The sequence below is a fragment of the Cupressus sempervirens genome, chromosome 7 (assembly GCF_028749045.1).
Source record: "Cupressus sempervirens isolate cs-2001-9-10 chromosome 7, ASM2874904v1, whole genome shotgun sequence".
Lineage (NCBI taxonomy): Eukaryota > Viridiplantae > Streptophyta > Pinopsida > Cupressales > Cupressaceae > Cupressus > Cupressus sempervirens.
This window is the reverse complement of record NC_143124.1, coordinates 692,358,883-692,370,966: the sequence shown is the minus strand read 5'-3', so window position 1 is coordinate 692,370,966 and position 12,084 is coordinate 692,358,883.

Here is a 12,084-nt window from a genome sequence, read left to right as displayed (position 1 = left end):
GAGAAATTGCAAGGCCGTCATAATGGCCCGAGGCCAATGCTCTGACTAAGGCAATTTTCTCTTGCAATCACCATGCCGCCGTTCACAGAGAGATCTCCCCATTCACTTGTGACGCGAGCTCGCCCTTGAAAGGCCACTTTCCAAGGCATCCCCCGATGACACATTGGAACGACAACCGCTGTCGAACCATTTCCCAATGTTGTGCCGATCGACTTGGCACAGATCTGCTAGACGAGGGCTCCCATTTTAGATCGAGTTTTAAAATCACCAAGAAGACGCGGTGAGGGCTGGCAACCGCTGCCAAACCTTTTTCCAGAATTGCGCCAGCTGAGTGACTAGAAAACATGCTTTACGCGATAGGCACGCAAAAAATTTTGCTAGAGCGCCAAGCACCCACCTCATGGCTAGAGACAAGGGCTCGCCATTAGATCAACTTTGAAATCGCTGAACAGACGCGCTGTAGAATGGCAACCGCTGCCAAGTCTCTTCCGTAGTTGCGTCGGTCGAGTGATCGAAGAAGGTGATCTAAGAGAGGGTCCAAGCGTAGGCATTCGTTGGGGGATTCGCGCCGATGGCATAAATTTATGCAATACCCGAGCAAGCAACACCGGACGGAGGTGCTAGACGAGGGCTCCCGTTTTAGATCGAGTTTTAAAATCACCGAGTAGACGCGGTGAGGGCTGGCAACCGCTGCCAAACCTTTTTTCGAAATTGCGCCATCTGAGTGACAAGAAAACATGATCTAAAGGAGAGTCCAGGAATAGCACCCTCGAGGGTGGGCTTCACGCCCCTCTAATTGATTCAACGTCGGCGTCCACCATTTCAAAATTCGACATATCCATCCTCCCTGACAGCGGCGTTGAATCAATGAGGGGGGCACGGGAGAGGCTCGCGGACACCACCTCTCCCCTTGTAGCCGCGATAGGCACGCAAAAAATTTTGCTAGAGCGCCAAGCACCCATCTCATGGCTAGAGACAAGGGCTCGCCATTAGATCAACTTCGAAATCGCTGAACAGACGCGCTGTAGAATGGCAACCGCTGCCAAGTCTCTTCCGTAGTTGCGTCGGTCGAGTGATCGAAGAAGGTGATCTAAGAGAGGGTCCAAGCGTAGGCATTCGTTGGGGGATTCGGCGCCGATGGCATAAATTTATGCAATACCCGAGCAAGCAACACCGGACGGAGGTGCTAGACGAGGGCTCCCGTTTTAGATCGAGTTTTAAAATCACCGAGTAGACGCGGTGAGGGCTGGCAACCGCTGCCAAACCTTTTTCCGAAATTGCGCCATCTAAGTGACAAGAATACATGATCTAAAGGAGAGTCCAGGAATAGCACCCTCGAGGGTGGGCTTCATGCCCCTCTAATTGATTCAACGTCGGCGTCCACCATTTCAAAATCCAACATATCCATCCGCCCTGACAGCGGCGTTGAATCAATGAGGGGGGCACGGGAGAGGCTCGCGGCAACCACCTCTCCCCTTGTAGCCGCGATAGGCACGCAAGAAATTTTGCTAGAGCGCCAAGCACCCACCTCATGGCTAGAGACAAGGGCTCGCCATTAGATCAACTTCGAAATTGCTGAACAGACGCGCTGTAGAATGGCAACCACTGCCAAGTCTCTTCCGTAGTTGCGTCGGTCGAGTGATCGAAGAAGGTGATCTAAGAGAGGGTCCAAGCGTAGGCATTCATTGGGGGATTCGCGCCGATGGCATAAATTTATGCAATACCTGAGCAACACCGGACGGAGATGCTAGACGAGGGCTCCCATTTTAGATCGAGTTTTAAAATCACCGAGTAGACGCGGTGAGGGCTGGCAACCGCTGCCAAACCTTTTTCCGAAATTCCGCCGTCTGAGTGACAAGAAAACATGATCTAAAGGAGAGTCCAGGAATAGCACCCTCGAGGGTGGGCTTCATGCCCCTCTAATTGATTCAATGTCGCCGTCCACCGTTTCAAAATCCGACATATCCATCCGCCCTGACAGCGGCGTTGAATCAATGAGGGGGGCACGGGAGAGGCTCGCGGCAACCACCTCTCCCCTTGTAGCCGTGATAGGCACGCAAAAAATTTTGCTAGAGCGCCAAGCGCCCACCTCATGGCTAGAGACAAGGGCTCGCCATTACATCAACTTCGAAATCGCTGAACAGATGCGCTGTAGAATGGCAACCGCTGCCAAGTCTCTTCCGCAGTTGCGTCGGTCGAGTGATCGAAGAAGGTGATCTAAGAGAGGGTCCAAGCGTAGGCATTCGTTGGGGGATTCGCGCCAATGGCATAAATTTATGCAATACCCGAGCAACACCGGACGGAGGTGCTAGACGAGGGCTCCCGTTTTAGATCGAGTTTCAAAATCACCGAGTAGACGCGGTGAGGGCTGGCAACCGCTGCCAAAACTTTTTCCAAAATTGCACCATCTGAGTGACAAGAAAACATGATCTAAAGGAGAGTCCAAGAATAGCACCCTCGAGGGTGGGCTTCATGCCCCTCTAATTGATTCAACGTCGGCGTCCACCGTTTCAAAATCCAACATATCCATCCGCCCTGACAGCGGCGTTGAATCAATGAGGGGGGCACGGGAGAGGCTCGCGGACACCACCTCTCCCCTTGTAGCCGCGATAGGCACGCAAAAAATTTTGCTAGAGCACCAAGCACCCACCTCGTGGCTAGAGACAAGGGCTCGCCATTAGATCAACTTCGAAATCGCTGAACAGACGCGTTGTAGAATGGCAACCGCTGCCAAGTCTCTTCCGTAGTTGCGTCGGTCGAGTGATCGAAGAAGGTGATCTAAGAGAGGGTCCAAGCGTAGGCATTCGTTGGGGGATTCGCGCCGATGGCACAAATTTATGCAATACCCGAGCAAGCAACACCGGACGGAGGTGCTAGACGAGGGCTCCCATTTTAGATCGAGTTTTAAAATCACCGAGTAGACGCGATGAGGGTTGGCAACCGCTGCCAAACCTTTTTCCGAAATTGTGCCATCTGAGTGACAACAATACATGATCTAAAGGAGAGTCCAGGAATAGCACCCTCGAGGGTGGGCTTCATGCCCCTCTAATTGATTCAACGTCGGCGTCCACCGTTTCAAAATCCGACATTTCCATCCGCCCTGACAGCGGCGTTGAATCAATGAGGGGGGGCACGGGAGAGGCTCGCGGGAACTACCTCTCCGATTGTAGCCGCGATAGGCACGCAAAAAATTTTGCTAGAGCGCCAAGCACCCACCTCATGGCTAGAGACAAGGGCTCGCCATTAGATCAACTTCAAAATCGCTGAACAGACGTGCTGTAGAATGGCAACCGCTGCCAAGTCTCTTCCGTAGTTGCGTCGATCGAGTGATTGTAGAAGGTGATCTAAGAGAGGGTCCAAGCGTAGGCATTCGTTGGGGGATTCACGCCGATGGCATAAATTTATGCAATACCCGAGCAACACCGGACGGAGGTGCTAGGCGAGGGCTCCCGTTTTAGATCGAGTTTTAAAATCACCGAGTAGACGCGGTGAGGGCTGGCAACCGCTACCAAACCTTTTTCCGAAATTGCGCCATCTGAGTGACAAGAAAACATGATCTAAAGGAGAGTCCAGGAATAGCGCCCTCGAGGGTGGGCTTCATGCCCCTCTAATTGATTCAACGTCGCCGTCCACCGTTTCAAAATCCGACATATCCATCCGCCCTGACAGCGGCGTTGAATCAATGAGGGGGGCACGGGAGAGGCTCGCGGCAACCACCTCTCCCATTGTAGCCGTGATAGGCACGCAAAAAATTTTGCTAGAGCGCCAAGCACCCGCCTCATGGCTAGAGACAAGGGCTCGCCATTAGATCAACTTCGAAATCGCTGAACAGACGCGCTGTAGAATGGCAACCGCTGCAAAGTCTCTTCCGTAGTTGCGTCGGTCGAGTGATCGAAGAAGGTGATCTAAGAGAGGGTCCAAGCGTAGGCATTCGTTGGGGGATTCGCGCCGATGGCATAAATTTATGCAATACCCGAGCAACACCGGACGGAGGTGCTAGATGAGGGCTCCCGTTTTAGATCGAGTTTTAAAATCACCGAGTAGACGCGGTGAGGGCTGGCAATCACTGCCAAACCTTTTTCCGAAATTGCGCCATCTGAGTGACAAGAAAACATGATCTAAAGGAGAGTCCAGGAATAGCACCCTCGAGGGTGGGCTTCATGCCCCTCTAATTGATTCAACGTCGGCATCCACCGTTTCAAAATCCGACATATCCATCCGCCCTGACAGCGGCGTTGAATCAATGAGGGGGGCACGGCAGAGGCTCGCGGACACCACCTCTCCCCTTGTAGCCGCGATAGGCACGCAAAAAATTTTTCTAGAGCGCCAAGCACCCACCTCATGGCTAGAGACAAGGGCTCGCCATTAGATCAACTTCGAAATCGCTGAACAGACGCGCTGTAGAATGGCAACCGCTGCCAAGTCTCTTCCGTAGTTGCGTCGGTCGAGTGATCGAAGAAGGTGATCTAAGAGAGGGTCCAAGCGTAGGCATTCGTTGGGGGATTCGCGCCGATGGCATAAATTTATGCAATACCCGAGCAAGCAACACTGGACGGAGGTGCTAGACGAGGGCTCCCGTTTTAGATCAAGTTTTAAAATCACCGAGTAGACGCGGTGAGGGCTGGGAACCGCTGCCAAACCTTTTTCCGAAATTGCGCCATCTGAGTGACAAGAATACATGATCTAAAGGAGAGTCCAGGAATAGCACCCTCGAGGGTGGGCTTCATGCCCCTCTAATTGATTCAACGTCGGCGTCCACCATTTCAAAATCCGACATATCCATCCGCCTTGACACCGGCGTTGAATCAATGAGGGGGGCACGGGAGAGGCTCGCGGCAACCACCTCTCCTATATAAGCTATTAGTGCGAGGCTCGCTCTGCATTAGAAATTAGCGAACACAACGACATTCGCCTTAAAAATCCAAATCCTTTAAAATTCCTACCAAACAGCCATTCACGACCCAATTTTTTATGAGGTCGGCACAGGAGCAAAAGATTGTCATCGGTTAGGAGACGTGAGTTCATGGAGCCAAGGGACTGAAATGGTCATCGAGCTCATCCGATCAACTGGATGAATTTCACCTTGAAGGGGCCCAATCCAAAAGTTCCGGAGGTCATCTCCTGGAACTCTCGAGAACAAGGCCCATCTTACATGCAAACTCTGCTACTGCGCAAACATAGGTTGCAATTAAGGAGAAATTGCGAGGCCGTTGCAATGGCCCGAGGCCAATGGCTCTGACTAAGTCAATTTTCTCTTGCAATCACCATGCCGCCGTTCACAGAGAGATCTCCCCATTCACTTGTGACGCAATGCACAATCCAAGGTCTAGACGCGAGCTCGCCCTTGAAAGAAAGACCACTTTCCAAGACATCCCCCGATGACACATTGGAACTTCAACCGCTGTCGAACCACTTCCAATGTTGTGCCGATCGAGTTGGCACAGAGGCGACCTTAGGGAGCTCCCACGTAGCAATCGGGATGTGCTTTCGTGCCCATCTCTCACAAAAACCAATGTTAGCTGTGGACAAATTTGGAATCCAAGGGCTCGCATCCATCGATATCGTCGGCACTGAGTCTATATATTCAAAGGCCACGGAGAGGTTCCGATAAGAGAAACTCCCCTGCTCGCTCGCACAAACATCCCAAATTCTAGACACAAGCTCCCGCCCTTAGCATCGCTCTCCAAATCACCGCAATGACACATTGGAACGACAATCGCTGTCGAACAACTCCCGAAATTGTGGCAATGGATTGAGAAAGAAGAGCAACTTTGGGGAGCCGCGCATAGCAAACGGGCTGTGCTGCTGTGCTTCATTCCGCTCTTATATAGATCCAAAATCGTTGATTTCATTTGGAATCCGAGGCTGCATTCGTCCTTGCTCAAACAAGCAATGGCTCTTCTAATCGAATGGCCACGGGGAGCTTCCGATAACAAAGGCTCCCTTGTCACTCGTGATGCGCAGGCCAACTGCTAGACGATGGGTCGCCCTTCAGATCGCTGCCCAGGCAACCACCACAACGGCACCATTGGAACGACAACTGCTGCCGAACCGTTCTGAAAATTTTGTGCCAAAGAAGTTATTGCGTAGAGAACGACTTTGGGGAGAGAGCCCTCGCATAGCAAAATCGGGATGGCTTCACGGCCCTCCCAATAGAAACGATGCTGGTGCCAATATTCCAAAAATCCGAATAACGTGTCTTTCGCGAACACCAGCACTGATTTCTATTGGGGAGGGTCGCCGAGAACTTTTTTTGTCAAAGCTCCCATTGTAAGCCGTGATAGGCACACAAAAAATTGCTAGAGCCCCAAGCACCCACCTCATGGCTAGACAAGGGCTCGCCATTAGTAGATCAACTTCGAAATCGCTGAACAGACGCGCTGTGGAATGGCAACCGCTGCCAAGCCTCTTCCGTAATTGCGTCGGTCGAGTGATAGAAGAAGGTGATCTAAGAGAGAGTCCAAGGCTAGGGATTCGTTGGGGGATTCGCGCCGATAGCAAAAAATTATGCAATACCCGAGCAACACCGGACGGAGGTGCTAGACGAGGGCTCCCGTTTTAGATCGAGTTTTAAAATCACCGAGTAGACGCGGTGAGGGCTGGCAACCGCTGCCAAACCTTTTTCCGAAATTGCGCCAGCTGAGTGACAGGAAAACATGATCTAAAGGAGAGTCAAGGAATAGCACCCTCGAGGGTGGGCTTCATGCCCCTCTAATTGATTCAACGTCGCCGTCCACCGTTTCAAAATCCAACATATCCATCCGCCCTGACAGCGGCGTTGAATCAATGAGGGGGGCATGGGAGAGGCTCGCGGCAACCACCTCTCCCCTTGTAGCCGCGATATGCACGCAAAAAATTTTTCTAGAGCGCCAAGCACCCACCTCATGGCTAGAGACAAGGGCTCGCCATTAGATCAACTTCGAAATCGCTGAACAGACGTGTTGTAGAATGGCAACCGCTGCCAAGTCTCTTCCGTAGTTGCGTCGGTCGAGTGATCGAAAAAGGTGATCTAAGAGAGGGTCCAAGCGTAGGAATTTGTTGGGAGATTCGCGCCGATGGCATAAATTTATGCAATACCCGAGCAAAACACCGGACGGAGGTACTAGACGAGGGCTCCCCATTTTAGATCGAGTTTTAAAATCACCAAGTAGACGCGCTGAGGGCTGGCAACCGCTGCCAAACCTTTTTCCAAAATTGCGGCAGCTGAGTGACAAGAAAACATGATCTAAAGGAGAGTCCAGGAATAGCACCCTTGAGGGTGGGGCTTCATGCCCCTCTAATTGATTCAACGTCGCCGTCCACCGTTTCAAAATCCGACATATCCATCCGCCCTGACAGCGGCGTTGAATCAATGAGGGGGGCACGGGAAAGGCTCGCGGCAACCACCTCTCCCCTTGTAGCCGCGTCAGGCATGCAAAAAATTTTTGCTAGAGTGCCAAGCACCCACCTCATGGCTAGAGACAAGGGCTCGCCATTAGATCAACTTCGAAATCGCTGAACAGACGCGCTGTAGAATGGCAACCGCTGCCATGTCTCTTCCGCAGTTGCGTCGGTCGAGTGATCGAAGAAGGTGATCTAAGAGAGGGTCCAAGCGTAGGCATTCGTTGGGGCATTCGCGCCGATGGCATAAATTTCTGCAATACCCGAGCAACACCGGACGGAGGTGCTAGACGAGGGCTCCCGTTTTAGATCGAGTTTTAAAATCACCAAGTAGACGCGGTGAGGGCTGGCAACCGCTGCCAAACCTTTTTCCGAAATTGTGCCAGCTGAGTTGACAAGAAAACATGATCTAAAGGAGAGTCCAGGAATAGCACCCTCGAGGGTGGGCTTTATGCCCCTCTAATTGATTCAACGCCGCCGTCCACCGTTTCAAAATCCGACATATCCATCCGCCCTGACAGCGGCGTTGAATCAATGAGGGGGGCACGGGAGAGGCTCGCGGCAACCACCTCTCCCGTTGTAGCCGCGATAGGCACGCAAAAAAATTTTCTAGAGCGCCAAGCACCCACCTCATGGCTAGAGACAAGGGCTCGCCATTAGATCAACTTCGAAATTGCTGAACAGACGCGCTGGAGAATGGCAACCGCTGCCAAGTCTCTTCCGTAGTTGCGTCGGTCGAGTGATCGAAGAAGGTGATCTAAGAGAGGGTCCAAGCGTGTAGGAATTCGTTGGGGGATTCGCGCCGATGGCATAAATTTATGCAATACCCGAGCAACACCGGACGGAGGTGCTAGACGAGGGCTCCCGTTTTAGATCGAGTTTTAAAATCACCAAGTAGACGCGGTGAGGGCTGGCAACCGCTGCCAAACCTTTTTCCGAAATTGCGCCAGCTGAGTTGACAAGAAAACATGATCTAAAGGAGAGTCCATGAATAGCACCCTCGAGGGTGGGCTTCATGCCCCTCTAATTGATTCAACGTCGCCGTCCACCGTTTCAAAATCCGACATATCCATCCGCCCTGACAGCGGCGTTGAATCAATCAGGGGGGCACGGGAGAGGCTCGCGGCGACCACCTCTCCCGTTGTAGCCGCGATAGGCACGCAAAAAATTTTTCTAGAGCGCCAAGCACCCACCTCATGGCTAGAGACAAGGGCTCGCCATTAGATCAACTTCGAAATCGCTGAACAGACGCGCTGTAGAATGGCAACCGCTGCCAAGTCTCTTCTGTAGTTGCGTCGGTCGAGTGATCGAAGAAGGTGATCTAACAGAGGGTCCAAGTGTGTAGGCATTCGTTGGGGGATTCGCGCCGATGGTATAAATTTATGCAATACCCGAGCGACACCGGACGGAGGTGCTAGACGAGGGCTCCCGTTTTAGATCGAGTTTTAAAATCACCAAGTAGACGCGGTGACGGCTGGCAACCGCTGCCAAACCTTTTTCTGAAATTGCGCCAGCTGAGTGATAAGAAAACATGATCTAAAGGAGAGTCCAGGAATAGCACCCTCGAGGGTGGGCTTCATGCCCCTCTAATTGATTCAACGTCGGCGTCCACCATTTCAAAATCAGACATATCCATCCGCCCTTACAGCGGTGTTGAATCAATGAGGGGAGCACGGGAGAGGCTCGCGGCAACCACCTCTCCCGTTGTAGCCGCGATAGGCACGCAAAAAATTTTGCTAGAGCGCCAAGCACCCACCTCATGGCTAGAGACAAGGGCTCGCCATTAGATCAACTTTGAAATCGCTGAACAGACGCGCTGTAGAATGGCAACTGCTGCCAAGTCTCTTCCGTAGTTGCGTCGGTCGAGTGATCGAAGAAGGTGATCTAAGAGAGGGTCCAAGCGTAGGCATTCGTTGGGGGATTCGCGCCGATGGCATAAATTTATGCAATACCCGAGCAACACCGGATGGAGGTGCTAGACGAGGGCTCCCGTTTTAGATCAAGTTTTAAAATCACCGAGTAGACGCGGTGAGGGCTGGCAACCACTGCCAAACCTTTTTCCAAAATTGCGCCAGCTGAGTGACAAGAAAACGTGATCTAAAGGAGAGTCCAGGAATAGCACCCTCGAGGGTGGGCTTCATGCCCCTCTAGTTGATTCAACGTCGGCGTCCACCGTTTCAAAATCCGACATATCCATCCGCCCTGACAGCGGCGTTGAATCAATGAGGGGGGCACAGGAGAGGCTCGCGGCAACCACCTCTCCCATTGTAGCCGCGATAGGCACGCAAAAAATTTTGTTAGAGCGCCAAGCACCCACCTCATGGCTAGAGATAAGGGCTCGCCATTAGATCAACTTCGAAATCGCTGAACAGACGCGCTATAGAATGGCAACCGCTGCCAAGTCTCTTCCGTAGTTGCGTCGGTCGAGTGATCGAAGAAGGTGATCTAAGAGAGGGTCCAAGCGTAGGCATTCATTGGGGGATTCGCACCTTTGGCATAATTTTATGCAATACCTGAGCAACACCGGACGGAGGTGCTAGGCGAGGGCTCCCGTTTTAGATCGAGTTTTAAAATCACCAAGTAGACGCGGTGAGGGATGGCAACCGCTGCCAAACCTTTTTTTCCGAAATTGCGCCAGCTGAGTGAGAAGAAAACATGATCTAAAGGAGAGTCGAGGAATAGCACATCCAGGGTGGGCTTCATGCCCCTCTAATTGATTCAACGTCGGCGTCCACCGTTTCAAAATCCGACATATCCATCCACCTTGACACTGGCGTTGAATCAATGAGAGGGGCACGGGAGAGGCTCGCGGCAACCACCTCTCCTATATAAGCTATTAGTGCGAGGCTCGCTCTGCATTAGAAATTAGCGAACACACCGACATCCGCCTTAAAAATCCAAATCCTTTAAAATTCCTACCAAACAGCCATTCACGACCCAATTTTTTATGAGGTCGGCAGAGGAGCAAAAGATTGTCATCGGTTAGGAGATGTGAGTTCATGGAGCCGAGGGACTGAAATGGTCATCGAGCTCATCCGATCAACTGGATGAATTTCACCTTGAAGGGGCCCAATCCAAAATTTCCGGAGGTCATCTCCTGGAACTCTCGAGAACAAGGCCCATCTTACATGCAAACTCTGCTACTGCGCAAACATAGGTTGCAATTAAAGAGAAATTGCGAGGCCGTCACAATGGCCCGAGGCCAATGGCTCTGACTAAGTCAATTTTCTCTTGCAATCACCATGCCGCCGTTCACAGAGAGATCTCCCCATTCACTTGTGACGCGACGCACAATCCAAGTGCTAGACGCGAGCTCGCCCTTGAAAGAAAGACCACTTTCCAAGACATCCCCCATTCACTTGTGACGTGATGCACAACCCAAGTGCTAGACGCGAGCTCGCCCTTGAAAGAAACACCACTTTCCAAGACATCCCACGATGACACTTTGGAACGAAAACCGCTGTCGAACCATTCCCAATGTTGTGCCGATCGAGTTGGCACAGAGGCGACCTTAGGGAGCTCCCGCGTAGCAATCGGGATGTGCTTTCATACCCATCTCTCAAAAAAACCAATCTTAGCTGTGAACAAATTTCGCCGCAATGACACCATTGGAACGACGACCGCAGTCGAACAACTCCCGCATTTGTGCCCCGATGGAGTGAGAAAGAATAGCAACTTTGGGGAGCCGCGCATCGCAAATGGGCTGCTGCTTCATTCCGCTCTTATATATAGATCTGATGTCGTTGATTTCATTTGGAATCCGAGGCTGCATTCGTCCTTTCTCACACAAGCAATGGCTCTTCTCATCGAATGGCCACGGGGAGCTTCCGATCAAAAAGGCTCCCTTGTCACTCATGACACGCAACCCAACTGCTTTCCGAAATTGCGCCAGCTGAGTGACAAGAAAACATGATCTAAAGGAGAGTCGAGGAATAGCACCTCGAGGGTGGGCTTCATGCCCCTCCAATTGATTCAACGTCGGCGTCCACCGTTTCAAAATCTGACATTTCCATCCGCCTTGACACCGCCGTTGAATCAATGAGAGGGGCACGGGAGAGGTTCGCGGCAACAACCTCTCCTATATAAGCTATTAGTGCGAGGCTCGCTCTGCATTAGAAATTAGCGAACACGCCGACATCCGCCATAAAAATCCAAATCGTTGAAAATTCTGACCAAACAGCCATCCACGACCCAATTTATTATGAGGTCGTCTAAGGAGCAAAAGATTGTCATCGGTTAGGAGATGTGAATTCATGGAGCCAAGGGACTGAAATGGTCATCGAGCTCATCCGATCAACTGGATGAATTTCACCTTGAAGGGGCCCAATCCAAAAGTTCCGGAGGTCATCTCCTGGAACTCTCAAGAACAAGGACCGTCTTACTTGCAAACTCTGCTACTGCGCAAACGTAGGTTGCAATTAAAGAGAAATTGCCAAGCCATCACAGTGGCCCGAGGCCAGTGCTCCGACTAAGTCAATTTTCTCTTGCAATCACCATGCCACCGTTCACAGAGAGATCTCCCCATTCACTTGCGACGCGACGCACAATCCAAGTGATAGACGCGAGCTCACCCTTGAAAGGCCAGCCCACTTTCCGAGACATCCCCCGATGACACATTGGAATGACAACCGCTGTCGAACCATTCCCAATGTTGTGCCGATCCAGTTGGCACAGAGGCGACCTTAGGGAGCTCCCGCGTAGCAA